Source organism: Notothenia rossii (assembly GCF_949606895.1).
Source record: "Notothenia rossii genome assembly, chromosome: 6".
In the NCBI taxonomy this organism is placed as follows: Eukaryota; Metazoa; Chordata; class Actinopteri; order Perciformes; family Nototheniidae; genus Notothenia; species Notothenia rossii.
This window is the reverse complement of record NC_136909.1, coordinates 42584325-42609802: the sequence shown is the minus strand read 5'-3', so window position 1 is coordinate 42609802 and position 25478 is coordinate 42584325.

The following is a 25478-nucleotide window of genomic DNA, read 5'->3' as shown; positions in this document are numbered from 1 at the left end:
AACTGAGAGCGTTCAGATAGATAAGACCTAAACCAGCCTAAAGCAGTTCCCTGTATGCCAACTAAGTGCTCTAGTCTTTGCAATAGGATATCATGGTCGATAGTATCAAATGCAGCACTAAGATCGAGCAAGACAAGAATAGAGACAAGTCCCTTGTCAGAGGCTATTAGAATGTCATTTGTGACTTTAACCAGAGCTGTCTCTGTGCTATGTTGTGTTCTAAAGCCAGACTGAAAATCTTCAAATAAATCATAGTTTCTTAAGTAATCACACAGCTGTTTTGCGACTGCTTTCTCAAGAATTTTTGAGAGGAACGGAAGATTAGAAATAGGTCTATAGTTGGCTAAAACCTCTGGATCGAGGTTGTGCTTTTTAAGAAGCGGTTTTATCACTGCTACTTTGAATGATTTTGGAACATAGCCTGATAATAAAGACATATTCATAATATTTAATAAAGAAGTGCTAATTAATGGAAAAACTTCTTTTAACAGCTTAGTTGGAATCGGGTCTAAGATACACGTTGATGGTTTAGAAGAGAGAATCATTGAATTTAATTGTTCAAGGTTTATGGCTGAAAAGCATTCTAGTTTACTATCTAGTGTAATATTAGAACTTACGTTTCCGGGAGCTGTTGATAACACTATACTGGTCAAAGGCAAGAGGTCATTGATTTTGTTTCTAAGAGTAACAATTTTATCGTTAAAAAAGCACATAAAATCATTACTACTGAGTGCTATGGGAATAGAAGGCTCAGTCGAGCTGTGGCTCTCTGTCAGCCTGGCTACAGTGCTGAAAAGAAATCTTGCATTATTCTTATTCTCATCTATTAATGAAGAGTAGTATGCTGCTCTCGCTTTACGCAGTGCTTTCTTATATTCATTGAGAGTAAAATGCCAAATTAAACGAGATTCTTCAAGTTTAGTGGAACGCCATATCCTTTCAAGTTGTCTCGACTTTTGCTTTATTTTGCGGGTTTCGGCATTATGCCATGGAGCTAATCTATGTTGTTTTATTTTCTTCTTTTTCAAAGGAGCAACAGAGTCTAATTTTATTCGCAGCGCATCTGTAGCACTATCAACAACATGATCAATTTGGGGTGGTGTACATTTTGTATAAGTTTCCTCCCCTACATGCAGACATGCTATCGAGTTAAGTATTGGTGGAATCTCTTCCTTAAATTTGGCTATAGCACTAACAGATAGGTTTCTGCTGCAGGAGCTTTTGGCTAATGCTTTGTAGTCTAGTAACAGTACTTCAAAAGTTACTAAGAAATGGTCGGATAAAGCAGGATTATGCGGTTCGACTAATAGTTGCTCAATTTCAATACCATAAGTCAAAACAAGGTCAAGAGTGTGATTATAGCAGTGGGTTGGTTTATTTACACTCTGACAGAAACCAACAGAATCTAATATAGAGTTAAATGCAACAGTAAGGCTATTTTTATCATCGTCAACATGAATATTAAAGTCACCTACGATAATTACTTTATCTGTTTTAAGTACCAAAGCTGATAAAAACTCAGAGAATTCTGATAAGAATTCTGAATAAGGACCTGGTGCACGGTACACTGTAACAAATAAGATTGGCTGCAAAGTTTTCCAGGTCGGATGCGTAAGACTGACAATTAGGCTTTCAAAGGAGGTATAATTTAATTTTTGTTTAGTATTGAGAAGTAAACTTGAGTCAAAGATTGCTGCAACTCCACCTCCTCGGCCCGTGCCTCGGGCAATATGAGTATTGATATGGCTGGGTGGAGTGGCCTCATTTATGCTGACATATTCTTCATGTCTCAACCAAGTTTCAGTGAGACAGCATATATCAATATTATAATCTGATATTAAATCATTTACCAGTATTGCTTTAGATGCTAGAGATCTTATGTTTAAGAGACCACATTTAATCTTCCTGTTTTGTTGCACTGTAGTAGTTGTTACATTTACTTTTATTAGGTTATTATGTATGACACCTCTATTAGGTTTTACCTTAAATTGTCCTTGGGCAGACACACACACCGTTAATATTGGGTATTTTATTGGGGTCGGGATTCCTATGGATGACTGCCTAGGAGAGAGCGCAGAGAAGCGTGTAAGACTGCGACTCTGCCTCCTGGTCTCAACTCCAGTTTGTCATGGATTAAGTCCACAGAGCCCTGAAATGTTTGCCGAAATGAGATTTGCACCTTCCAAAGTAGGATGAATGCCGTCTCTCTTAATCAGACCAGGTTTTCCCCAGAAGGCTGTCCAATTATTCACGAAGCCCACATTGTTTGCTGGGCACCACCAAGACAACCAGCGCTGAAATGATGACATGCGGCTATACATGTCATCATTGATCAGATTGGGGAGGGGACCAGAGAAGATTACGGTGTCCGACATTGTTTTAGCATAACTACACACCGACGCCACATTAAGTTTGGTGCATTCTGATTGGCGTAAACGAACATCATTACCACCGACGTGAATAACAATCCTACTGTATTTACGTTTATTTTTAGCCAGCAGTCTAAGATGCGCCTCAACGTCGCCCGCTCTGGCCCCCGGAATGCATGTGACTGTGGACGCTTCGGTCTCTAAATTCACGTGTCTCATAATAGAGCTACCAATAACCAGAGTTGGCTTCTCAGCGGGTGTCTCGCTGAGTGGGGAATATCTGTTAGATACGTGAACGGGTTGGTGGGGACCTGCGGGTTTCGCGTTATGCCCCTTCTGAACAGTCACCCATTCTCCCTGCTGCTCGGGAGTTGCCGGGGGACGGCTAAGAGGAGCTACCTTTTGCCGGTCCGCACCGGCTAACATGGTCTTTACTGTAGCTGAGTTATTTTCTAAGATGCGGAGCCGGGCTTCTATGGCTATGATTCCCGCCTCCAACCTAACAACTATACTACATTTAACACATGTATCGGTACCAGTAAAGGAGGTAGGGGAGTAACCAAACATGAGACAGTTAGAGCAGGAAATAGCACCCGAGGGTGGGGAAAGAGCCATGGCTAGCTATCAAGCTAAAGTAGCTACCGTTAGCAAACCCGAAAAGAGTGTAGGCAACTGTGGAGTTACAGTCGCTAAGAGAAGGAGAGTTTGTGAGTGCTTAAGCTGTAGTAACGTGTGATTACAACGTCAGGCAGTTGCCGTGATCAAGAGTTTTAAAACGATCGATTAAGTTAAGATAACAAGCTATCAGCAACAGAACAGGCACACGGGATACCCGGAGATGACAACAACAACCGGAAGTTACAACATGCTTACCGCAATAGTGGTCCGTGTAGCTGCTGAGCTCCTTCCTCAGGAGTTCAATAAAAATCAATAAAAACATTTTCTAAATCCATAAAAGCATTTCAATTAATATTGGGAGTCATGTCGTTACTTTGTTGAGAATGTGGCCATGTAATAAGCGGGATAATTTGCAGCGACTTGTTCCTTATGGGGAAAATAACACCCTTCATCCAGATGAGGATCCCTCCGCTACACTTTGGGATCCTGATCGACCGACGAAGCTCCATTAAAATATACACATATTTTTGGTGAATTACTGAGTTTAGGCACGTTAATAACGTTTTAATGAAGTTGAATACAGTATATTCATATGTGTCACTGATTTCATGTCAATTCGGCGAACATAAACATAAATGATCGTGGTGAAGATGATGATTAAATTAGGATTACAAATCGAGAGCCGGGCTGCATTTCCTCCCGTTCGTTTTTTTCGAATAACAACATTATTTTGTTAAATAACAACATGGTGATGTTTTGTAAATGATTACATGTCTCTTATTTAGCACAGTAGTATGATATCCGTGACATATGGATCTTAACAAAGTTCCGCTGTACATCCAGCATACTGTATCTCACTTTATTTCACATGAGCTCCAGTGTGGAACCCCACTGCACCCCCTGGTGGATCAATGATCCATTGCAGCTGGCTTCATTATAATTACATTTATCTATCACGGGGGCGGTCTCAAGTCAAGCTGGAGGTTTTCCCTTAAGCGAGGGCAGATCACGTACCAATCACGACCCTCGCGTTTCAAACTGTCTGAAATGAATCGCTACATCTGTAGGCATACTTGAAAAAGCCAAACCTTTATTTTATGTTAGTTAAACGTAATAACATTTAAAACAGTAGTAAAACGGTATAACAAAATAATGATAATAACACTCTTAAATAGAAGATAAAATTACTATATACAATTTATACATAAGATATATACACACATAACTATAAAACTGTAAACCAAACTATATACATAATTAAGTGTCAATGCCTATGGGGGCGGAAACACTTGTCAGTTTTTGTTCCTCATGTCCTTCAGCCACTGCTCCTTTGGCAAAGCCTCAACCAAGGGGCAGTAAACAACTCCCGTACTGGCTGTGTCCAGTTTCCACTGTGCAAAACTTCCCACACTTTTTGCACGTGTTGTGCACAACCTTGCGGGTCAGCTTTGAGAGACAGCAAGCGCATTTCGTGGCATCTGCGGGCAGTGGCAAGTACTTCCGGCATCTGCCACAGAGGCCGCTACTCCGTGGTATCTGTGGCAAGTATATGCCACAGATGTGGTATCTGTGGCAAGTATATGCCACAGATCCCACAACTTGCCGTGGCAAGTATATGCCACAACCATGCCACAACTTGCCGTGGCAAGTATATGCCACAACTTATATATGCCACAACTTGCTGTGGCAAGTAAATGCCACAAGTTAAGAGTTAAGAGAAGGTTTACGGTAGCTGCCACTCGCCTTCCGTGGCAAATGCTGATATTTAAATATCGCTGTTTTGGCATGACTTTATCGGACTGATCTGTACACAAGACTGATGATCTGTTACTGATGGTCCGATCATATTTTTCAAAAAGATTAAACATTATATGTTCTATAGATTTTACTTGGAGAACGTGGTTTGTTAAAATAAATAAACGTGCTATTTTTATGATAATACTCAAGATATATTATTAGTAAGTTGACATAAAGATCTAACATTGTTGACCAGAGGTGGGAAATAGGCTATCTTGTATACTCAAGTACTGTACTTGTGATTTAGAAATAGCCTACTTGTACTTTAGTTGAGTATGTAAATGGTATGTTACGTAGTAAGCTACTTACCCCACTACAATTCAGAGGTAAATTGTGTAATTGTAGCCTACTCCCCTACATTTATTTAATACGCTACCTTTAGTTACTTACTACAGATTCTGATTAATGATGATACATATAATCAAGTCTTAAATCAGACTTTATAGTTACTCCTGGAGTAAATTCACAAGATACCCTACTACAGTATACAAAGTCATTAAAACTAGCTGCACCTTTACCAGCTTTGAGAACACTTTCATGATCAATCATAATGAAAACATGTATAATGCACTTTAAGTATATTGTTATGCTAATCATTTTGCGCTTTTACTTGAGTAACATTTTAATGCATGACTTTTACTTGTAACAGAGTATTCCAACATTTAGGTTGGCTACTTCTACTTTTACTTCACACTAGAACCGCCAGGGGTCGCTGTATAGCCTACCTAAAACCACCAACGTGTCAAATGAAAGAATGCATTGATTTTCAAGGTACAATATTATTTTATTTATCATACTAGAACACAATGAGTGTTGCCATTACTCGCCGTGGCATGTGCCTTGGCATTTGTGGCATCTCCCACAGAGGCCACTACTCTGTGGCATCTGTGGCAAGTATATGCCACAGATGCCACAACTTGCCGTGGCAAGTATATGCCACAACTTGCCGTGGCAAATAAATGACACAGATGCCACAACTTGCCGTGGCAAGCATATGCCACAACTTGCCGTGGCATTTGCGCATGCTGAACGGGAGTTGCCACAAGATGCCAGAGTTAAGAGAAGTTTTACAGTAGCTGCCACTCGCCTTCCGTGGCAAATGCTGATATTTAAACTCGTATTTATCGTGTAAAATGTCGCTGTTTAGGCATGACTTTATCGGACTGATCTGTACACAGGACTGATGTGCGATCTCTATTTTTCAAAAAGATAATAAATGATCATTTATATCCAATTTTACTTGGAATAGCCTACGTGGTTTGCTAAAATAAACAAACGTGCTATATCTATGATAGTAGGCTAAACATAGGCCTATATTGTAATAAAAAAAGAAATATTGGCAAGTGAGCGTTGCAACGCAAGCCCTTGGCAATTGTCGCTTCTTGAGGGGAGTTTCCACTGCTTGCTACGATAACCAGGTGTATTGTTACTAGTAAAGACAAATCATTAAAAAATTAATATCTGTATTGACACAGCAATGTGTACAATGGTGTTATTAGACTTGGCTACAGACTTAGGGCAGTACCATGAGAATGATAAATACTTAAATAAACATGAAAAATGTTCTCTTAAGCATGATACTCCAAGCAATCCTCATTTAACCGTATAAAGTTGATTTAATATGTTGAGGAAAGAGGGTTACAATGTAATATAATTACACCCTTGTTAAAACTTTTTTTGTGCATCAGTAAAAAGGTTATATGTCATGCATGCAAATATCAAATCATTGTGTTGCTAATTAACATAAACAGATTTTGATATGATACGTTGTATTTACTTTATTTACTTAAAACGTTGAAATCTTTGCGTTAAAGCAGTGATAAGGGATAGGAAACATAAAATAATAATAATAAAAAGAAACAGGAAATAATTTACACATTATTAGTAGATATTTATCTACAGAGTATCTAAAGAATAAACAATAGGCCTATAGCCTAATGAATATGTAAGAATACACTATAATAAAACATCTTACTAAAACCAATAGAAACATATATTTGTCTTTCTTAACCCTTTCATGCATGAATTATGAAAGCCTCACTCAGGATTTTTTTTACCAGGTGTTTTTATTGCTCTTGGGGCATGAAAAACAAGATTTTAACTTTAGTTTATTTTTATCTAGTTTTTTCAAATTTAGAACATTTAAAAATACATTTAAAAAAAGAATTTTAAGGATGATGTTTTATAATAATATATCTTGAGTATTATCATAAAAATAGCACGTTTATTTATTTTAACAAACCACGTTCTCCAAGTAAAATCTATAGAACATATCATGTTTAATCTTTTTGAAAAATAGAGATCGGACCATCAGTAACAGATCATCAGTCTTGTGTACAGATCAGTCCGTTAAAGTCATGCCAAAACAGCGACATTTTACGCGATAAATACGGGTTTAAATATCAGCATTTGCCACGGAAGGCGAGTGGCAGCTACTGTAATCCTTCTCTTAACTCTTAACTTGTGGCATTTACTTGCCACGGCAAGTTGTGGCATATACTTGCCAAGGCAAGTTGTGGCATATATAAGTTGTGGCATATACTTGCCACGGCAAGTTGTGGCATGGTTGTGGCATATACTTGCCACGGCAAGTTGTGGGATCTGTGGCATATACTTGCCACAGATACCACATCTGTGGCATATACTTGCCACAGATACCACGGAGTAGCGGCCTCTGTGGCAGATGCCGGAAGTACTTGCCACTGCCTGCAGATGCCACGAAATGAGCCAGGCCCTACTGTCAGCTTTCCGGTGGTTGGAGCAGGAGCAGGAGCAGGAAGAACAGAGGAGAGGCTGGCATTCGGAGCCTGTGGAGCAGCGACCTGGACCGGCACCTGTGAGGTCACTGGATTAAAAGGAAATATTTACCATTGATAAACTCGGAGGGGACCGCAGGAATGTCCGCTGGGCTGAGGCAGTTGCTCCAGGGGCTGAGACTGAGGCTACAGACTGGGCATTAGCAGGCTAAAACAACAGCATTCAATCTATAAATCAGGTAATGCAATACAACATGTTATGTAACAGCAACAGCATTAAAGCACTGTAAAAGGCACGCAAGCAAGATCAACAATAATGTTATTTTATTTTCAAATCCATCACCTTAACGATGTGATATCCACAGTTGCAGGCCATGGACCCGCCAAAGAGGGTGGTCTGTCTACAGGCCAGCATGGGGCATTTTTCAATCTGAAATGATCATAATTATTTTTTAGTCTGGAGTGAGTCACTCGATTGATAATATTTGCACCAGTGTCTTGTCTATTTTCAGTAATACAGTATACTTTTAATTTAATAAGTACTAAGTAATAGGTACATGTGTTGCTATACTTTACCTTCTGATAGAGGGCATACCATTTCCGTTGCCTCAGAGCTGGTTTATTCCCCCCCTCTGAAGGCCAAACTCCAGAGTTAGCAAAGGCCTTCAGCCGGGCCAGCCCTTCGGCATCTCCCATCGCTTTGTGGGTTTTGGGTTTAGTGCTCATCTAAGTAAAATAACAAGTGTTAAGAGCAAACTACAGTGCAAAGCAAACAACACTGATACCATGTTATCAGTTATATATAAGAATAATATGAATAATACATGTTATTTATATATTGCTTTTCCTGGTACTCAAAACTCAAATGTTATCTACACATATTATCTTATATAAACACATAATGTTAATACTATATGGAGTTCTCCTTCTATCAATTATGAGTGTATATATATTGAATTACAATTAATGTAATCTTATATACAGTGTAAAGCTATCTTTAATATATATTTAACAATATACTGTATCCCTCCTGCATCACATAAACACACACATACATCTATTCATATTATCATATAATACTGAGTGAAAGCATATCATTATATCATTTAGGCCTCTATATTAACAATACACTTAAACCATGCAACGCATAAACTAACTCATAAAACGCCCCGTTACCGATAGGGATCTCAAATTACAGTGGGTAATATTAAAGTTGGTTATTGTAAAACCTTAATAAGTATACACATATACACCGCACCTATTGTCAACAACTATCGTAAGGGCTACGCTACATACAGTAGCTGTATGATTAATGCTGGTGTTACCACAGGTCAAAAAGTGTAATAAGCTAATTACAACATGCCCATTAATCTAATAATTGTATAACAATCGGACAATCGGATGTACATATTTACACATGGCTGTTGACTAGACAGTCCACGTCAATGTATAGTGTTGGTCCACAGCGAAAACGTATTAGTTTAACAAAATCCACATCTAAAATTGTGGCATAGATACGTTATTTTCCCCTGTGCAGTTCCAGTCTCACATCTCACATCACATCGTCATTAACAAATACCGGAAACAGACCGAATTAAAAAAAATAAAAAAAATAATACTTTATTCCGACTGTGCTTGCTTTTCTCTTTGAAAGTCATCACATAACGGCATTGTAATACACGGTTCGGCTGCATTACATATTACATATCTGCCGTAGTTCTCTATTTATAGAGCCCTGATGAGAAGACTTCTAGACAAACATGAGGAACTGCCGCCAACACTGAAAACGTGACGTGGATCATAAATATATCAGCAATTAAACAACATCTTACATTTCTTTTCACACAATATGTCTCCTTGCAGTATCAACACTAATTCGGCTGACTTTTATATTTGATCCAATTGGTAGATAGGCTGTATTTACACCATAACAGTGCACAGCCGATATAAAGAGACACCTAGTGGTTAAAGCATGTTATTGAATTTCATTATTTGTATTGTTAGATATTAATAGGATCCCTATAAAGTATATTCATTACTCGTTATTCTCTACTAATAGTTAATTAAAAACTGTATACTGACTATTTTGCACATCCCTTTCAAGATTTCAAGATTTTCTAAGGTTTATTGACATATCATATACACAAACGGTGTAGTTATGCAATGAATGAAAAACTTGGGTCGCAGGTTCCTCAATAGTGCATGACAAGACATCTATCAATATTTGTGCATACCTCCAGCAATGTTAACTATGTTGAAGCACTTATTTTAACTGATATTAAACAGTATTATACTCTTATAAGATGTATGTAGATATTTCATCTCCGGCCTTGTCAGGTATTGAACAATCAATAAATAAAGAACACAGAATTATTAAATATAAAACACAGAATTTGTGTGATTATACTAAATGATTTACAAATAAACACCACTGCATATTTACAACTGTTACACATGCTGATGTAACGCAAATGTTTTCAACTTGGGATCAATAAAGTATATCTTATCTTAAGATGATCAATGGCTACTGCCATATTTGCAAAATTTGCCTCTGAACCTTGACAAGTGCATGTTTTAGGCTTATCAATTAATGTAATGTAGTGTAATGTTATCAATTAACAACAGGAGGGGTCACAAACATAAGACCAGCTGTTAAATAAAGCTCTTCTGACCTTAGCTGGCATGTGGGTATATATATTAATGCTGCCCATTATGGGCACAAGCAATTTTCACCCATTTATTAATTATATGATACATTTGAGTGTTTCCTATCCCCTAAACCTCCAGGGATGTACACAGTTCTCATTCATAACACTCTGTTCGATGTCTCGCTATGGATGCGCCTCCCGCATATGCCTCAGAAGCATCAATCTCATTACGCCAATTCTGATTGGCTGGTGATCTGGACGACCACGTCAGGGAATCCACCCACCCTTTTAGTAGCTTGTGCTACGACGCAGCGTCATTCAGACACCTCTTCTCGCTTCGGAGCACATCTCTAAACTATCAGTAGCCTGGTTAGCTTAACCGTCCACAGACTGAACAACTCAAAGCTAACTTTCAGTCGCCGGACGCTTGCCGGCTACACTTGCTTCGCACAGATTTGAATAATTAACACACCAGTTAATACTCGACTCTGCCCCGCCGATTTTCTTTAACGGTAAGGTTTTTGATTATCGCACAGTCACATACCAGTTACTGTTCCATCCCTTCAAGTCGGCACTCCGGCTATCGAGGATGGACCCTTCTCTCCCTCACAGCAGAGGAGACGGAGGCTCTGAGGCTCGACTCTGCGGCTGCGGGTATAAGATATCGAGCACGGACTCACACCAGGTCTGCTCGTCCTGTCTTGGGCTGGAACATGCCCGGATGGCTATCGACGCCTCCGGTTCGTGCGGAAACTGTGCCCGCTTCACCATCAAGAGCATCCGCCGACGGCTAGCGCGCCAAGCTAGCCTGTCGGGAGGAGACCCTTTCATGTCTAGCGATGTGCCGGCCGGCAACCGAGACATGGAGGTAGCCGCCGCTGAGGCTAGCTGGGGCTCCCAGCTGGACCTCACCGTGGTTCCGCCCGCGGAGGATGTCCTGGAGTTGGACTATATAGAGGAAGACGAAGAGGGTACCTCAGAGATTCTCTTATCCGACACAGACGAAGACGAGGATGATATTTTCGTCTCATCCGCTCAAGTTGCCAAGCCTGATGCTGTGTCTGCTCCTCCGGGCGAAAGCATGCCAACTTCGCCCCGTCTCAGCATGGACTTGCAAGCTGTGTGTCAATGCGCTGCGTCCAGGCTGGACATCCCCTGGCCTGAAGTAGCAAAGGAGACCACCAGATCTCACTACGAAGGGAAGAATTTGCCCCAGGCTGCAAGGATGGCAAGACAACTTCTCCCAGTTTTTCCGGAGCTGCTGGACGAGGTGTCTGTCTCGTGGAGAGACCACCCGTTCAGCAATAAGTCCCCGATCCAGGGAGCTTCCTCTTTGGATTTCGAGGGCATGGAGAAACTCGGCTTGCTTCGCATGCCTCCTATGGAGCCGCTTGTTGCAGCCCACCTCCAACCGCGGCTGTCTTCGGCGTCTAACAGGAACCCCACACTGCCGACAAAAGCAGATAGTTTTCAGTCAGCAATGACCGAATGGGCTTACAAAGCGGCGGCCTTATCTGTCAGGGCGCCCAATGTCTCATCGATGCTGACTGCTTACCAAGCAGAGCTGTGCGAAGACATGACAAATAAACCTGACGTTTTGGACATGCCAATTGTCCCTGAGGGCATATTTGGCACTGCTCTGGCTTCGATGCAGCAGCGGTGTGAGGCCAAAAAGAAAGAAGACGAGGCTCTCCAGCTCTGTCTTCCCCAGAAGGTCCAGCCGCCAACTCCGACGGCCCCGCGACAGACCTTCGCTCAGGCTGCCTCACGACCCTCCCAGTTTAAGATCCCGAAACGGCAAAAGCCACAGCCCGCCCCGGGTCCCCCACCAAGGCACGAGACGAGGACGAGCTGGCCAAGAAAGTCCCCAGCTCCGACTGCAGCTGCACCGGCACAGCCGGCCCAGACCTTCGGTCATCAGGCGAGGAAGAAGAAGAAGCCTGACAGCCTTCCCTCCTCTCCTCGGTGGAAGAGCTGGAAGTTCCCTGTTTTCCAGCCCCACCTGTTCTGCTCTGGAATGTGCTTCCGGGGGCCACCCATGCCCCCGACTCCCCGTCGCCTCGATTGATGTCAAAACGACATCCCTAAGTTCGCGCCGTGAGGAAGATGGACTTTATGTTAGAGACAGCAGGTTCTGCTGCCCGTCTAAGTCACACAAGCACATGTCCGCGTTTATCAATAAAGCATATTCCACTGTCGTTTCCAGGCTTGAAGCCAAGGGCAGAGTCAAAAATAATGAAAAGAAAAACAATAAACAGTCAGGTGACTGTGCCGCTTCTGAGGGGGGCTGTCGCCTCTCTCAACAAGCGGACGGTAACCGAGTCTGTCAATGCACTATCACATTGCGCATGCGCAGTTTCGGCCGAGGTTGTCAGTCAGGAGTACTATCGTGTTCAGACACTAGAGGGCCCCATAACACAACTAATGAAGGCACAGAGAGCCGACAGCAGGGCAGAGGCTACTTCTCCTCTCACTCTCATGAGCGAGAGGTGGAAAGCGCTCACAAGCTCAGCTTGGGTATTGAGGACGATATCACGGGGCTACAGACTCCAATTCGCTGTCACCCCCCCTCACTTCTCGGGCATTGTGCATTCACAAGCCCGGGGAGAGTCGGCCCATATTCTAGAGCAGGAGATGTTCTCGCTGTTAGAAAAAAAGGCCATAAATATAGGGCCCCCGAACAGAGTCAGAGCGGCTTTTATTCCAGGTATTTCCTCGTCCCCAAACGGGGAGGGAACGGAATTCGCCCTATCCTGGATTTAAGGGCTCTGAACAAATACCTCAGAAAATACTAATTCAGGATGCTCACTCACGCATCTCTGCTGCGTCTCGTGCGTCAGGGCGATTGGTTCACATCAATCAGCCTGAAAGACGCATATTTTCCCATCCCAATATATTATCCACACAGGAAATATCTGAGGTTCGCTTTTCAGCAGTGGCGGACGGCCCATAGGGGCACTAGGGGCGCTGCCCCCCCCTTCCCACATGTTAGATTGTCATAAAAAATTAAAAAATTAAAAAAAATATATATTTTTAAAAAATATTTTTTTATTTTTATTTTTAATGAACAAGGTAAATATGATATAGTTGGTATCTGTAAAATGTATAATCTACAATAAAATCTCGTTTAAAATTGTTTTACGATGTCTAAAGTTACTGATAAGACACATGTTTCCTGCCTGGCCGCAGCGTGTATCATTACCCTCTCTCATCCGGGCGGTAATCAAGAGCCCTCAGCCAGAGCAGCAGCAGCCAACAAGCTGACTGTTGCTATCTGTAAACTATGCCGCCGAAACATAATTTCAGCCAATCAGCGTTGTCAGATCTGATGCTCAAAGAGCGCCCTGTCAGCGCCCTGGCCTGTGTGTCTGTGAGTTGTTTGGACTCGTATCCAAGGTGACGCTACAGTAGTTGTCGAGGATGGCTGCGTCTGCTGGAGACTCCGGTGCTAGTGGATCGCCGGAGCTGTAGATTAACATTTACATGCTTATTGTAGTTGTAAGGGCAATGCCTGTGGCACCATGGAGCATATGTGTGGGCTGGACCTGTATTTTATTTCGACAGAGGGTCGAGTTGTCGATTTTTGTTCAGTTTTCATCTTCCTCACCCTCTCAGACTTTGAGTTGCGCGCGCTGCTAAAGAGACGCGCTACAATGGAAACCAAACAATGGTGTAGCTGTATTAAAGTCAGAGTGGAAACAGTCGTGAGTAAATCTGAATTTGTCAGAAATCGGGAGAAATGCGGGACTTTCCTGCGAAAATCGGGAGGGTTGGCAAGTATGACACACACACACACACACACACACACACACACACACACACACACACACACACACACATAATGTTCGTATTTAGTTTCCGGATTTGAAATGGGAATTTAATAATTTGAGTGTTCCCAAAGCACCAGTGTTCTGCAGTTGGTGTGGGCATACTGTACTGTTGCACAGTTTTGGAAGATTAATAGCTAACCACACTGAGGTTATGGATTATCTCATATTTTTAAGCCTCAATTTGTCCTCCAAAGCCCCACCAAAAATATTTTCCACCAGCCGCCACTGCTTTTCAGGGTGTCTTTTACGAGTACAGAGTGCTTCCCTTCGGCCTGTCTCTCAGTCCACGGGTGTTTGTACGATGTACGGGGGCAGCAATCGCCCCGTTGAGACAACAGGGCATTCGCCTGGCAACCTATTTAGATGACTGGCTCCTTCTTGCACAGTCGGAGCAGGAGGCTATTACGCAGACAAATATCCTCGTGAAACACCTGCTCGACCTGTGTTTCGTAATAAACACAGAAAAGAGCATGTTGTCCCCAGCTCAGACTGTACTCCTCCTGGGCTTATGCCTAAATTCAGTGTCCTTCACAGCCCGCCTGTCAGCGGAGAGAGTGAAAGCCTTCAGGGCTTGCCTCGCTCATTTCCGGCCACGCAAATATGTTCTCTTCAGATCATGTCTGCGGTTGCTGGGACTCATGGCGTCAGCTATCCTGGTGGTACGACTGGGCCACTTACACATGAGGGATTTTTTTAGCGCTGGGTAGCCGCCCTCAGACTGGACCCCGTGCGTCACGGCGCACGGAGAGTGATAGTCACTGTGGAATGCGTAATGGCACTGCGCCACTGGCTTTTCTAGTACGGGGCGTACCTATGGGTGCTGTCCTATCACGGAAGGTGGTCACCACAGACGGATGTCTGACGGGCTGGGGGGGGTATATACGAAGGTCGACCTGTGAGGGGTCTCTTGAGCAGAGATCTCCAACGGTATAAATATACACTCTCCAATCACAGAGCTTTTTTTGTTAAACTAATACGTTTGCGCTGTGGACCAACACTATACATTGACGGGGAAGGGGGTAGCAATAAAGATAACACTATTAAACAGTTACACAACATAACATAAATAATATCGGTAGCAGCGTCCCTAGCAACCACCTTGGTAACAATGAAAACGTCGTATAGACACAATTTCCTGAAGTAATCTTCATAATAACTAGCAAACTGAAGATCATGTACATCCACTGCACACACAATCTGAAATAACAACTCATATTTCTCGCATCAAATGACATCAAAACGCATTTTAATGGCCAAACTAACCGAGAATAAAACGAAGTAAGTGCAGTGATCACTTGAAGTCAGTCTATTATTTTCGGGAGCGACAGGGAATTTCTCAAAGATACGTCAATCAAGTGGCACCTGCTAACGGGGTGGTGGCTTACATCTAAAAACTTTTCTTTTGTTTTTACTTTTCTTTCTTTTGTTTCACATTACTGTATTACAGTAGGTAGTTGGAAGCAATAATATTAAGTTGGACCTAATATTTTTTTATTCAAACTCAATAGTATTGCTTTCAACTAACCTAATACAGTAATGGGAAATCTGTTCATATAATACATTTAACAAAGTAAATATTTCAGCTTTTTCAGTGCATCCTTTTTCTAGGGTCATCAATCGTTTAAGAGCAGAGACAATACATTTCTTTGGATGTTTTCAGATTCCCCCTACTGTGTATTATTATCTGATGTTTTTGTTCCCTGCACTTCATTTATTAAAGTACAAAAAGGATACAGTGGTTTAATGGCGACTGAGTCCTGGAGATTGCTTTTGTTTGTAATGCAACTATTAATTACCATTTCCCATATTACTAACTGTTTGTAGACAGGGCCCGCCAAGCTTATTATGTTTCCCACCAGCATTAGTATTATAATAATTTCCTGATGAGGCAATATTGTAGCTTTTAATAGTCAGTGTTTACACCACATTTGTTGCCAAAGGACAAAAAGTAGAAACGGCTGATAATGATTGGTTCTGGCAACAGCAAATGCTTTTATGTAAATGTCTGTCCCTAAAATGTGACCTGGAAACAAAGGCAACTTAGTGGTGAGTGTGCAGCTAAATGCATTAGTGGATCAATTAAACACTAGTCTTTCTCTGCTTGGGTTGCTATAGCAACTGACCTGCAAATGCAGTGGAAAAGGGTGGAAATGAGTGCACATTGAAATCCCTCATGCTACATGCTTTCAATGTGTCCTTATCATGAGGAATATCACTGCTTAGGCAGGGTTTATATAATGGAGCTTGCTACAACCAAATAATGCAAAGCCTAAGTCTGAGTGGTATACGATATAGCATTATTATGACATTTATATCAAGTATGAATAAATAATTATAAGCTATTACCACACTGATAAGAAATCCCATGAATTGAGAGCTCTTTTGAAACTCTGCTTCACTATCCTCCTCCTTATTCTTTAGTATTAGTGTAGGGACCCTAAGAGTAAAAGCTTACAGCTCACTGTGAATCACTTTGGAATTTTGTGTTTTAAAAAGGCGAAACAATGCAAATTATTATTTACTAATGTCTACAAGTATACAAAAGGGATGAATTAGGTCTGGGACTTTATAAAACAATAACATTTTCAGAATGTGAATTATGTCTATAAATGAAAAAAAATATGATTGGATGTAAAATAATTAAATATACTCCTAACCTGGCATGATTCATTTTAAATGAACTTTTATTTTTCGGTCAAACGTCCAAAAAGATTGTGGTTACGTTAAATAACAAATGGAGAAAGAAAGTGAACATTAAATTGAGATGACACAACACAAACACTAGGCCCATACCTGTAGCTCATGCACACACTTTACATTACATTTTGCTACACAAAGGACTTCCTCAAATTGCACCTGAATGTTGAAAAGGGTAAGTTAGTTCGATGATATTCCCGAATAAATTGGAATAAAGGGACAGTTTCATTCCACAGGCAATACAACTGCTAATCTCCTGAGCTATCTATTACTTACTTATCTATATCGCATACATCTGTTTACAGTCAACTCATTTATATTCTATATTATTACAATATGCAATTCTTTATCCCATTCCACTTCAAGATATTTCATTTTACAATCTGTTTTTATTTTTTATCTTACCTTGTTTTACATGTATATATTTTTCTGCATTTTACTTGTATCTGTTTCTATATTAATATTGCGTTGTTGGAGGAGCTCGGGACTTAAGATTTTGATTGCCAAAACTGCATGTGACAATAAAACCTTTGAATGTTGAGTCTTTAACTGAATCTAGCGTTGTGCCCCCATGGAATCTACTTTATATGCTGGCGATTACTATTATTGGACTGTAGATGGAAATTAGTTTTAGCTATAATCTGGCCTAAAGCATATTTTTCTTCAATAAAGATTTATAATGTGAATAATATTGAGTTTATCATGGCATTAGGCCTATGTTCAGTCTCAAACACATTATGGCTTGTTTTTGACTCTGAGACCTGGGGTTAGGGTTAGGTTGAGGCAATAAAGCAAGTATGAAAATGCTGCCAGTGTTATTGTTGACATATTTTCCCTTTGAAGAAAGATTAATGGTGAAGGTGACTGCAGAAATAAAAACTTTTACAACAGCTCCATTGTCTACGTACCTTGAATCATTATGTAAAGTTATTTTGTGTGTGTGTGTGTGTGTGGGGGGGGGGGGGGGTGTGCTGCTCCATTGCTTTGTTATATAGTCAGAGGCAGAGACATCATAATGAGCAGAATCTTGAAGCAATCTTCGTGTCTGTGCACGGTGGCGAGACAATGGATGTCATCTGGCAGCAAAGAGAGTTTGTATTGAACATGGACAAACGTAAGGCAATTAGGTCAGGGGGAAAATGCAATTGATGGTCACATGAGCTGGTGATGCATATGCCTTCAGCACATTTGTAACTCTTCAGCTGTGAATAACTCATGTCAAGGTTGAACGCTGAGAGATTAATCATCATACATTTGATGGAGTGCAGGGAGCTACATTTAAACAAAAATATTCTGTCCACTTTTTCTGAATTGCTTTAATATGATTTTATTTATGTTATTATTATTATTATTATTATTGTTATTATTATCATTTGTATCTTTAGTTCATTTTATACTTTTTCCTTGTATATTTTAACAGTGTTCTGTTTCATGTGAAAGCACTCTGTTTTGAAAGGTGCTATATAAATAAAGATGATTATAATTCAATTATTAATATTACATTCCTGCGACAGGCACACATCAATATTCCCTTTTTTTCAGACGATTTGATTTATTGCATGCCTTCAAGATGTCATTTAGTAAGTATTTAAACACATATTACAAAAACATTGTAAAATACATGACCCACCCTAGCTTTCACTTATTACTATAAATAAAGGTTGCTGAATATTTTCACCATGTTTTACATTGCAGTAGTAGCACAAGAATAGTAATTATCCCATAATAGCACTTAACAAATATGATCTATACTTATGTAACAAGAGATGAAACTACAAGTGTTAATTGTGTCTAAATAACTCAAAATTACTATTCTGGTGGTACTACTGCCTTATTAGGCCCATATTGAGCAGAGCATAAGACCACAACTCATGTAACAACTTCCTTACTTGCAACAAATAAGCACCAATTAGAGGGTTATTGAGGAAAAACTCTCAACTAATGGCTTATTACTTGTAGAATATGGTCATGCATAATAAGGCATTAATAAGTGTTTTGTAATGACTAATAAAGAGCCAATATACTGCTAATATGCATGTTAATTAACAACTAGTTGATGGTTAATTTGTGTACTTTAATATAAAGTGTTACCCAATTTTTTTCCTTCGTGACAAAGGGGCTTTGAATCCTGCTCGCTGTATCCCCCCTGTGTTTCTGGTGGATACCTTATGATTAATAACGGTCACATTCATCATGCCAATGTTATTTAGCACCTGTGCTCGGTGCCGTAACAATTACATATTTTGTTTAAGCAAATGCAGAACAGCTAATGAATCTTGCGAGTGTGTCGGATGGCTGAATCTGAACACATGTCATGGGTGGATATTGGCTTTTCGTATTTAAAATGTGCCAAAGGACCAAAGTATGCTAATTGTAATGACAAGTTCCCTGCAATTTTGTCTCTGAGGATGAGATAATTTTCTCAAACACAGCGCCCTTCAGATAATTCTGTGGATGGAGTGTCTCATCTCAGCTGAAGTACAGGGGTCATTAAGTGTTGTTGTGGGGAGCTAACAGTGGGGACGGACCTAAGCCCCCCCATCCCCATCCCCATCCCCCTCCACTTCGCCCCACCATCATTTCTCCACTAGAGCTACTTAGGTGTAGTATTGTATAGAGCAGTGTACAATTTATTGCAATTTTCTATATTTTGTTTAGAAAATTGCAATAAATGTCTTACTCCAAATGAGTAATTCATGTAGAACCTTATATAAGAATTTGACAACAAAAAAATGTCTTCACTTTTCCATTAGGGCTAGATTTTCCAAGATACTACCATTGCCAAACCATTCCATTGTGTTACCACTAATAAGGCCCTTATGACAAAGGCAAACAACAAAGGCATGTTGGTGCCATGAGTGCCATCAATTCATAAAGAAAATCTATGTTTCCTTGGGCAAGGACTATTTATTGCACCTCAGCCTGGGGAGTGGAGTGCAGAGCGCTATGCCAGAGGCCCAAATGGATTTTCAACTATGGACCCTAAACCTTTCAAACCACAACGCTGCTGAATAGCAGTTAGAGGTTGCCATGCCAACGCCATCTAGAGGGACATTTCAACTGCATCAGAGAGAAAGCTTGGCCAGATGTCTTCAACAATTTGCTCTGAAAAGATTCACCATCCGCCATGCTCATTAGAGAGCAGCAATCAGAAGAACAGGAGATAGGTGCTCTCCTGCCTGCCACCATTCTCCATCTCTCCCCCACCTTTAGAAAAAAAGAGAAGATGGCCACTAAAACATGACATTCCTCTCAGATGTGCAGCCTGTCTACTGGCTATTTCTGGTGTATATTTTCTAAAATATTTATGTCTTATTTCTGCATCTGTGACATGCCCAGTTCAGTGTGCAGCTGACACGCTCTGGCAGGGCAGAGAGGCATCTGGCCAACACAGAAGAGAGCAAGCAACTTTGTGAATTATTAATGGTATAAATCAACACCTGTGGTGTGGCTGACAGTTCTCAGAGGCAGGGAGGCTGCTGCTGTCGGCCTCCAACAGCTCTCTGACCAGCTAGGCCAACAGCTTAGCTGCCCAGCATGGAGTCAATTCACATGCAGAATACACCAAAAATACTGCAAATTACAATTACACAGCAACTCATTTCCACTTCTGTAATCAGGACTACCTTCAAACATTCTCATGGCTTTTGACCTATCATTATTATTTTATAATTGTTTGCAGAGAGCATACATGTAAAGATTCCTCTCTTATAATAATTTTAACAGTTGCAATGAGATTTATTAGTTAAAAACAAGTTTGAACATTTAAAAAATCTTTCAAAACCAACGATCTGAATTTAGTAATTAAACTGGGGTGCTAACCAATGGGTGTGTCTATTATTCTCATTGTAATGGTACATATTATCTGCACCTGAAACTGAAGTGACTCCTATTTTTATTTTATCCAGTGTCAAACTGTTGTAATATTTGTATTATTTCAGTTAATGTGAAGTCGATTCCTGTTGAAACATACAGCTCTGACACCACTTGTGTTTTGTGTTTTTCTTGTATTTACTGCTATCTCTATCTGTCTTCAATAATAATAACAATAACTGTGTTGGCGTTTCACTGACTGTAGAATACTTAAAGGTTTGACTTGTTCACAGTCTCCCCTCTGACAGCTGAAGGAATATGTGAACATAACACAGTCAACTTAAGTTAATTGGTCTCAAAACATGGATCTGGAGGTGGTTCTCAAATAAGCAATTGGAAGAATATGACCTCCACTGGATAAAAGAGAAACATGCTTTGAGAAAATATACTTTTTTAATGGTTTTACATTGGTTATTTGTTGCATTCGAGAAGACCAACCCAACACAATTCAAGATTCTGATACCTTACGTATTTTCCAACACTGATAACCAATATGATACCACCGTGTTAAGAACAAAATACACATATATATTTAAGCAATAGCTCACGACAGGCCGTGGTATATGCTCATTATATCACAGCTAAGGGGCGTGGTTCGGCCCGACGCGAAGCAGTTTGCTTTTCAGCCCAACGGTATACTGTTTTTCTCAGACGCGGAGGGATACTGACTTGTTGTGAAAAGTAACTTACAATTCTACCCGTGGTATACGCTCAGTATATCACGGCTAAGAACCAATAGGATTGCTTGATTTGACTTGTCCGTTTTATAAACAGTATTATACATATATCAGCTTTATTCTGCCAACCCTGCATGGATGTGATTTCATTGGTGTTGGTGTTGTTGTTAAACCCTGGTCACGACAGAGATAAGAAAGAATCAAAATGGCTTAATCATTATGTTGTTGCATCATCAATTTAAGACGCATAAATCATTAATCATCATTAAGAGTTACACATGCACGGTACTGACTGGCAGGATGTACGCAATGGGGAGAGAACAAGCCCCCCACAACAAGTGATAAGCTTTGAGGCAATTTCTGTTCTGGCCAAACGGTGTAATTACGACTTCTTGTTGGGGAAAACAGCTTTTAAATATGCTGCCCCCTCTGCTTGGAATAATGTACACAAGGAGCTGAAACTCTCAGGTGTTATCACCTTGGGGGAATTCAAGTCCATCTTAAAGGACAGAGAACAAGAAAGCGTTGGTAGATGTGAGTGTTAGTATATCCCAAAATTGAAGTAGTTTTAAATGTTGCCGTTTTTAATGATTTTGAATAGTTTATTTATTTTGCATATTGATTGGCTAATGGGCCATTTTTGTGTTTTACAGCTATAGAGTCTGTGTTTTATCTGTTGTAACTGTGTTCATGCTGCCCTTCTTGGCCAGGTCGCTTTTGGAAAAGAGATTGTAATCTAAATGGGTGTTTACCTGGTTAAATAAAGGATATATATATTCTTTGTTGGTCACGTTATGCCATTGTCCCCAATGTTCCATTGACTTACATTGGGAAAGAGAGATCTGTGAATCAGCTTACTGGGTATGAACCTGTGAACAGACCTTCAAATGATCCTAAAAGCAGTTGACCAGCTGAGACGGACTGAGATGGCAGGAGCAGCATGCGAAGAACCAGTGGTCTGTTTTGGTGTGTGAGCAGTGGTCTGTTGAACTGACAGCAGGTGTGAATCAGACACATCAACATGGATGTATGTGGTGCTACAGACCACCCTCATATGGAGTTAGTTGAGCAATATAAGATGTGTGCTTTAAAGATTCAGACCTGGACCTGCACTGACCTGGAGTGTCATCAGAACACAGGCCGCACGACATGAACCCATACACTGTGTTTGGGGAAGGGGAGGCACAGGAAGCACTTCATGTTTAAAGGAGCAGGCTCTTCATTGGCTCTGATAGGCTGTTTTATGCATGCTGCAACCATGGTGCTGCCTGGTAACACAACATAGGACAGAGTGAAATGGACTGCTCAGTAAAACCCTCTGCTCCGGCAGTAAAGTTGATCAGGAAGCACTCGGCTCTGCAGAGTGAGGCACGCTCTCCTGATGTCAGAGTGATGGCCCTGAAACTGAGCTCTATGAGGCTGACTTCAGTTTCCCAGAGCACACTCCCTCAGTGGGCTTTCTGATCAATCAGCTACTGATATGCTATTGCCGTCCAAAATAACTGAACTTGAAATTTGTATGTACAAATGGAGGATTCATTTTGGAGGGAAACGTTGTAATCAGTAGCTCTTCTGTATGGGACAGTGTGGTTTATGGTGAACAAAATAGCTATTAGCCAAAATAATCAAACATCTGTCTGTTTTCCATCTGTCTATGCAATGCAGTAAAAAGTACAAAATGTGCTAATCTTTTACTTACTGGACTTATAACTTGAGAAATTCATACTGTACATTTTACATTTATATTTAATTTAATATGCCATCACTTTCAACTTGCATATTTTCTACTCATTAGTTCTGTATTATTTTTATTTTTGAAATATTTATATTTTATAAGTGTTTATTTTTCCTTTTTAATTTCTTATTATGTGCAATGCCTTGTTTTATGATGCTGCTGTGAGGAAAAAAACCCAATTTGGGATAAATAAAGTATATCTTATCTTATCTTATGCACGTACATTTTTACTAATGTTTTTACACAACAACCTAAGGTGAAGGGTGTCTTTAGTTGGACGTCATGTTGCTGACAAGAATGGATTGGACCAAACTTCCACAGAAATGGAACCCTATTGATTGGACATTAAGGTGAACGCCAGCTTGGATGAGTAAGCTGATATCATAGCAAAGACAGTTTATGCACAATTTTTGCCACTATCCCATTTAAAAAAACATTTGGAATTGAAACCATTCACATGGATGACCTAGTTGACTTTAAAAACATATCACCCATCTACAATTTTAAAAGGTGGCATTGCAGGGCATGCTGGAGGACTCTGCTGTGTGAACTCAGTGAGCATTCCTTCCACAACTTGGGATGCATCACTGTATCGCAGTATTTGAGAAAAGCAAACACCATATCTGAGTAAAGGTTGTGGTTGAGTTGCGCTCAGGGCTACTGAATGATCCGACCCACTGCACCTACATACCAGTGAAGCACTTACATCTCATCATCACAATGCACAGCCGACAAAACCAAAGGGAACATTAAGAGCTGTGTTGAACAGATCACTGAAAAAAGTATTCAGACGATGCTGTAATTCTGTGATATTGATGCTACTCGGTAACCTTATATCACTGATACAGAATGTGAAGAAGTTGGGTCTCTGTGCAAAATGAAGGCTGAATAGTAGAGCCTGGAATAATGTTAAGAGATGGAGCAAGGCCAGAAACAGAATTCATTACTGTTGGTGAGTAGAGGAAGATAAAAGAAGTACAACACATATTTTTGCACATCTGAGACCCACCGTGTTTTAAGGCTGCTAATGGACCCATGAATGTATCAGACGGCAGGCGATGCAGTGCCATTCCTTTCACATGATTTGTGCGTGATTCGTATAAAAGATTTGCTCAAGTTCATCTGAAATGCATTAGGCGACCCAAAACAATAAAACAAAGCTGCATAAATAATTAAAAATAAACCTTGAATTAGAAACTTTGTTTGTTGGACTAGGACCAAATATAGCCTATTAATGAGTCCATACATAGATAGACTTAGCCCCCCTCTCATATTAGTGATGGGAGGTAGCCTGTCAAGACACACTTCCTCCCTCCACCCCTCCCCCACACTGTTGACTTTCCTCTGTTTCTAATCAAGCCTTTGTCTAAACTCGACTGAGATAAGAGTCTGAATAAATTGTCAGCTCCTGCTGTTTATCAGGCCGGTGTTTCGCTCCATGTGTTTGTCAGCACATCATTAGGGGCTGGCGGAGGGCTAATTAGTTGTTTATTCAGAAAGCTGATTACAAGTTGGTTTTGCATTGTGTTGCTCCATGGGATCCATGCAGAGATGCTGTGCTCTCGGTCAGAGCTTTGAAACACATTTCCTCCTCTCATTCTGTTACAAAGAGCAAAACTTAGGGAAGTTATGAGCCAGTGACAGATCACCGACAGAAACAACACGGCTCACTGAGCCACGCTCAACAGCAAGAGGCCAAAAACTTCATTTGAAAGATCTTTAAGATTGTTTGTATTTCTCTGTTTCTGATTTTCTGTGAACAGGCAGTTTGTGACTCATGAAACGAGAGCCACTGTTGGGCTTACACAGCCACCTTCCTGGAAGTAGGCTGTTGTTTGGTATCATATCAAAACCAAATAAACATTAACACCCAATCGGTACAGACGTTGATGAATTTCCTCATAAATCCCAGGACCACTCTGTTCAAATTTCACCTCTTTTTGTTATTTCCTGTTATTCCCAGCATTAAATGAAAACTGTCATTCAAATGACCCAATCTGACATAATAAAAAGTGCACATTATCCATGCAATTGTGGAAGTGCATCATAACAAGCCTTCGTTCAACTTATAAATCTTAACATTTTAGCTTTTTTGATGTTGTTGCACGCTCCATGCTCTGCTAGCAGCAGCTGCTTTTATTGATTTGTTCTCCTGCGAAGCTAATCAGGCCTTGTGTTTATGGGCCGGGGGGCAAACAGACACTTAGAGCGCCCCAGAGACGGCAGTTTAGAGCCAACTTGTCCACAGTGAAAGCAAGAGATAAGATTTTATTACACCTCCCAAACTTTAAATAAAACTACAGCAGCATAAAGGCTGAAATGCAGCGGCACAAATTCATTCGCTGCCTGTCCCTCAGGTGCTGACTTCATCTTCCCCAAAACATGAGCAGCTGTCTGTGACACCCTGTACTCCTGTGCATACGCCCAGACACCAACAAGGAACACATGAGCACAGAGAGCAGTTTGAAAAATCACAAA